The 6,000-nt window shown below is 60.0% G+C and overlaps 1 protein-coding gene across 2 annotated transcripts in view; it reads left to right on the top strand.

Moving 5' to 3' along the window:
- Positions 1-4,540: 4,540 nt before the first annotated feature.
- The window catches only part of SEMA3F (semaphorin 3F), a 29,741-nt gene continuing 28,281 nt past the window's right edge, over positions 4,541-6,000 (top strand). Inside the window, exon 1 of one of the 2 annotated variants that reach the window (XM_058726868.1) lies at positions 4,541-5,075. The gene's annotated coding sequence lies outside the window, so the exon portion shown is untranslated. The remainder of the gene's footprint in view (positions 5,076-6,000) is intronic. The other variant, XM_058726871.1, reaches the window with a different exon arrangement.

Here is a 6,000-nt window from a genome sequence, read left to right as displayed (position 1 = left end):
TACCCGACAGTTACTGACTCAGCATTCAGCACTCTCAGTAAAGGTCTCTGCTATGAGGGCAGAGGAAACACTGAATTCCCAACGCAATTCTTGGAGAGGAGGCCTCTCTGGAGCCAGATAAGGATTGAGCTCTAGGCCCAAGACCTGGACTCTCCGGCAGGGGCTGGGCAGGCCCGAGTGGGTGAGGGATGACTGTCTGGCTTCTGTCTAAACAGGATATGCTCAGGCTGACCGATGGTCATGGGTCACTTGGCAGCCAGCCGAGCCTGGGCCCACCCAACCCCCACCTCCCTCACCACACACACACACACACACACACACACACACACACAAATACATACACTGGATGAAGGTAGTAAAGTAACATGTGGGGATCTTGGAGCCCTGTGTCCCCCTCTCTTGTTCACTCTGAACTCAGAGAGACCTGGGTCCCAGGCAGCATCTCCTAGGGGCTGACTGGGGATGCAGGACCCACAGAGGCCCAAGGAAATTCCTGACTCAGCCATGGGGATTGACTTCCTGGGAGGCCTGAAGGCTCTAGAAGGAAATAAGAAAGCAATGCCAGGTATAGGGGAACAGCATGTGCAAAGACCTAGAGATGTGATAGTGTAGAGCTTCTGCCTGCAGGGCAGGGGAGGATGAGGCAGCCTCCAGAAAGTAAGCTGGCACCTTGTGCAGAAGGGGACAGTGTTTGAGGGTGAAGGAGGTGGCCAAGGGCTCTGGTCTAGAGGAAACTCAGTCGACAGTGGTGCTGAAATCTGGGAAGAACATTCCTGGTAGAGGGGACAGCAGCAGAAAAAGCCTAGAGGAGGGTTTGGGAAGCAGCCAGGGAGGTGGGTTATTCCAGGTTTTGATGGGCTCGGAGCCAGCCCCTGAGACCGGCTGGGCAGGAGGAGGCTGAGCTGAACCCCATCCTGAGCCTGGGCTGCAGGGACTCCTCACTGCCCCCCTCCCAGTGCTGCCTAAGCAACGCCCTGCACCCCCCTCCTGGGGGCCCCCTTTCCAACACTCCCTGTCTCTGAGATCCAGTTCCGGGAGGCGGTGAGGGCTGGGCCAGAGATCAGGCTGCGCCTGGGGCAGGAGAGATGAGAAAACCAGAAAGTGGGGAAACCTGAGCCAGCAACGCTGGGGCTGGGCGGGCCAGGGCTTGCTCAGCCTGCTAGGCCCGGGAAACAGGTTCCCCCGAGACTGGGCCAGAGGAGGGGGTGCTGGGTTAGTTGCCACCTTCATCCAGGGGGCATGGTGGGTCCCTGAGTCCCAGGCCTCTCACATCTCCCCTTCCAGATGCTGAGGCTGGAAGGGCAGAAAATCTCTCAAGGTTACCCAGTATAGCAGGCTTCTCTCACCCCACTTGAGGTAGATTGGACAAAGGCAGACAGGATAGAGAGATAGAGGATGGACAGGCAGCAGGAGGCCCAGGGCTGCCTTTCAGTCCCCCACAGCACAGTCTGGAAGAGCCAGAAGGAAAAGAAACAGGCATGAGTGCGAGCAGAAACAAAGGCTGGGCCAGGTTGAAAAGCTGGGAGTGTTTGGGGGAAAAACTCCAAAGTGCTCCTGCCTGCTGCCAGCACCATCACCCCGGGTGGGGACTGGGACAAAGGGGGCCAGTTCCTTCCCAGTTGTAACCCCTGTTGGTGGGCTCTGTAGCATCTCAGAAGCCCTGGGAGACTGAGCCATGAGCCCAAGGCTACACATTCAGGATGTCACCCCAAGGGTCTATCTTGTAGGTACTCAGAGCCCATTTGAAAGGGAGAGGGGGCTACTCCAGGAGGGGGACCCTAGAGGGGTCTCTATGTCTCTATGTCTGCCCTTACCTCGTGTATCCAGACTGGAACCAGGATGGGCCATGGGGGAGCTGGAGAAGAAGCATACCTGAGATCTGAGTGTCCCACAGAAGAGGGAGGGAGGCCCAGCAGGGGGAAGTCAGCCTGGCCTGGCTGTCTCACTTCAGGTGACCCCACAGGGCATCCAAGGTGGCTCTCAGGTAGAGCTAGAAGCTGAGTAGCTTTTGGAGAGGAAGACAGAAGGACTCTGGGTGGCAGGGAAAGTGTTTGGTGGGGGCAGCTAGTCTAGAGGAGCTAGGTGGTAGGACCAGGAGTTGGCTCCCGGCCTCTTGGCTCTTGGCTCATGTTCGCTCTTGGATCTGGTGTTGCAGGGATTTGCTCTCTTATTCATTCAGTAAAGATTTATTAAGCTCTGTTAGTGTTGCGCCGGGCTCCAGCACTTATTGCCAGCCCCCGAGCGCCTGTCTGGGTTGCAGGCCCTTGGCTCCATGTGGGCCCCGTGGCCTGGTCCTTCCGTCTTGGAGCCTTCCAATAACTCCTGAAAAGGCCACCTTTTTCTGACACCACAGCATAGTGGTTACACACCTTATCCTGCTTCTCCCAGGGTCCTCTTCCTCATCTCTACAATGGGGACGGACTGATGGTAGAACCTGCTTCTCAGAGGGATTGTGAAGTGCCTGGGGGTAAATAATCATAAACTCTGCTGGCAGCGTGCAGGGCCTCCCAATGTGGCATCTGGGGCTGGGCTCAAGGCATCTTTAGACCCCTAAATTGAAGGTAAATTGTAGGAGGGTCTACTGTATTCCTTCCAATAATGCATATTTTATATGTATAATAATATATATCATGATACAAGATGGCCAACCCAGCATGGAACCAGGCAGGGGTGCTGTGTGGATTCACTGCTGCAATGATTGCTTTTATTTATATCTATTACTCAGCCTTCTCAGATTGTTAGGAGAGAACTGGCATTCCATTGTGTGAGGTGGGCTCAGCTATAGGTCTCTTCCCTCTCCCTGTGTGCCCCCCCCAACCCCTCAGAAGGACTCCATGTACTATGTCCATTCTGTGGGTCTAAGTGGAGCTCCATGGACAAGTCGATTGAGTTTCTTTTCTTCCCAACCCAGCACCCTGGAATCTTTGGCAAGTCCTAACAGTTCTGCTTTAGTGACCATGATGATGAGGATGCTGGGGGTGGTGACAGCGATGGCCAGGCTATGAGAACACCAGGGAAACTGGGCATGGGGGTGGGGGAGTGTGTAAGGGATGGTGTTGGAAACCACAGTGATGGTGGTGCAGAGTGGTGGTGGCCTTGGGATGACCCTGGTACGAGGAGTAGGGGTGAGGAGGGACAATTATCACAGTATTTTAAATGAGACGTAACAGACAGTAGGGGTGCAGACACTGTCACTGCAGCCACCATAACTCCAGGCTGGTGTTTCCTTGCTTCAAATGGTCTCTGCCTGAAATATGTGAGCCAGCACTCCAAATTGGGGACAGAAGACCCTCACTTGGGTTCTTACCATCCCACTCCACTCTACATTCACAGTCAACCAGTCAGTAGATCAGAGAGAGAGATGCCTTCTCCAAGGGGTCTTATTAGCCAGGAAGAGAAGGGGGGAGGAGGAAGAGGGAGAAGGGGAGGAAGAAGAAGGAGGGGAAGAGAAAAGAGGAAGAAAAGAAGGAAAAATAGGGGAAAGGGAAGAGGGTGAAGAGGAGGGGAAGGCAGAGCAAGAGACAGGAAAGAGGGGAAGGGAAAGGAGGGGGGGCAAGAGAAAGGACAGGAGAGGGAAGAGGGAGAAAAGGAGAGAGAAGAGGAAGAGGAGGGAATAGAAGAGGGAGAAGGGAAAGAAGGAAGGAGAGGACAAAGAGGGCCCATGCCCCTTGGGACCTCAGCAAAGTGCATGGGGTAGGGCTCAGACTGTGGTCCTGGCTGGTGAGGCCATGGCCTTGGGGGTTGGGTTGGGTGTCTGGTCCCTTCCTGGGATCAGGGTAGGCCTCTGGCTCAGTTGCTGGGTCCTGGGGTCATCACGAGGCCATTTGAAAGCAAATGTCCCTTTTAGGAGAGGAGGCCCACCCAGCCTATCTGGCTTCTCTAGGAGTATGGAACTATAAGGGATGGATGCATCGGGCTGCTGGCTTGAAATAGGGCTGGACGTTGGGGAATCACAGGGAGCCCTTGAGTGAGTGGACAGAGCCGTGAGGCTGGGTTGCTGACCTGGCCTGGGCTGGAGACAGCGAGCAGGTCCAGCGATGCCAGTCGTCCCAGGGGCTGCACCGCCACCTGCTGAGCGGCTGGGGCAGTCCTAGGTCCTAAGCTGCGGGACTCACGCGCGGGGCCAGGCGCGGCCCGCAGCAAGTGGGAATGAGTGACACGGCAGGGGGTGAGCAGGTGAGCGCAGGCTCCTTGCTCCCCGGCGCGCCAGCCCTTCCCGCCAGGGAGTTGAGTGCCCGAGTAAACACCAGACGCGGTGTGCACGGTGTATCCACGGAGAGACAAAGCCAGGGCGGGGCGGGGGCGCCGCCCGCGAAGCCAGGGCGGGGGCGCGGGGTGCAGATTAGTCTCCCCTGGCGCGGACTGCCCCACAGCCCGGGAGCCCCGGGCCCAGCCCGCGGACAGGTGGAGCGGGGGCGGGGCGGCGGCCGGGCGGGTCCCGCCCCGGGGGTGGGGCCGGGCGGGGCGGGCGGGGCGGGGCCGCGCTATGCAAATGTCGCCCACGGGCGGCCAATTGCCTGCGCTCCCCGCGCGGCTCCGAGCGCCCCGTCCCGCCGGCGGCCGCGAGACCAGAGCGAGCGAGGGAGCGAACGGCCGCGGTCCGGCGAGCCCCGAGTGCAGCACAGGGCCAGGGCGCGTCGCGAGGAGCGGCGCAGCCCAGCGCGGCCGCCCGGCCCCAGTTCAGCAAGCAGGCGAGCACCACCGGGCCGAGCCAAGCGCAGCTCCCCTAAGCCGAGCGCGCGCCGTCGCCCGCGCCCCGCGCCGGGGAATGCGCCCTCGGCGCGCCGGCCAGGGGGCGCCCGCAGCCCACCCGGGGGGAGGCGGCCCCGAGCGCCCCTGAGCCTTCCCATGGCCCGGGCTGGGGCCCGGGGCCTCGGCTGCTGACGCGCCCGAAGCCCACAGAACCCGTTAAAACCCGGGCCGCGGCGTCGACCCCGGCTCAGGCACAGCGGCGAGAGGGCGCGGGCAGGGCCATGGCCCCGGGGGGCCGCTAGCGCCGGCCGGCCCAACCGGGAGCGGCTCTGCCGCCGCCGCCCCCGCCGCCCGGGAGCCCAGGCCCCGCCGCCGCGGAGGAGGTGAGTGCGGCGGGAACCGGGAGGGAGCGGGCAGGGTGTCGGGCCACCCCGCGATCCCTCTGGGACCTGGGGCATTGTAACTCTGCGGAAGTGTCCGGGGAGCGGGGATCGGAGAGGCTGCGGGCTTCCCGAGGATGCAGGGGAGATAGGACTGGAGTGGGCGCCGTACCTGTCCGGGCTGCCTGTTCCCTGGGACATAGAGATGTATGGTTGGTGTGTCCTGCGGGGTCACCAGTGTGCAAAACAACTTTTTAATCATAAGATTCTGAGTGGGTGGGTGCTCCCAAGCACCCCCCACGTTCCTGGAGCAGATACCCCTTCTCCTGGGTCAGCTCTTTCCCACTAACGCCTCAGGCAGCGTTCTTCCCCTTAGGTGCGCCTGTTCTGCCTCAGTGTCCTGATCCAGATCATCTGCTGTAAGGGAAGCGCTGTACTGGCAGATCCCACGTGGAGGGTCCCCCAGATCAGCAAGGCAGGAGGACCTCCAGCCCTGAAGCTTTTCTCCGAACCCTGTGCTAGCCCCTTGACCCCCAGCTGCCAGCTTGGGTTTGCTTTTCCAGCAGGGAATCTTGCTTGAATTAGGGACCTGGTTGTGGGCTGTAGGTGAGGTAGGAGAGCCTGTTAAGCCCTCCCATTTGGGCAGGCTGGGGCCCCAGTGGTGAAATGGGCAGGGGACACTAGGAGCTTGGTGGGCTCACCTAGAGCAAGTGGGACCAGAGAGTGTCAAGGTAGCCCAGGAGTGAGGCAGGGCTGGCAGGATGGGTCAGCTGGAGCTGAGGCTGAGGGGCTGGCTGCTTAAATAACTTACAATTCTTGAGATAACTGTGTTGAAAACACCAGCCCATGAACACCTGGGGGAGGGGGATTACCTGAAGGCACTGGTGTGTCCACCCTGGAGCTGGGCCAGGTTGTGGGTTACAGTTCT

Source organism: Neofelis nebulosa, chromosome 4 (assembly GCF_028018385.1).
Source record: "Neofelis nebulosa isolate mNeoNeb1 chromosome 4, mNeoNeb1.pri, whole genome shotgun sequence".
Taxonomy (NCBI): domain Eukaryota; kingdom Metazoa; phylum Chordata; class Mammalia; order Carnivora; family Felidae; genus Neofelis; species Neofelis nebulosa.
This window is presented reverse-complemented; position numbering and strand designations above follow the sequence as displayed.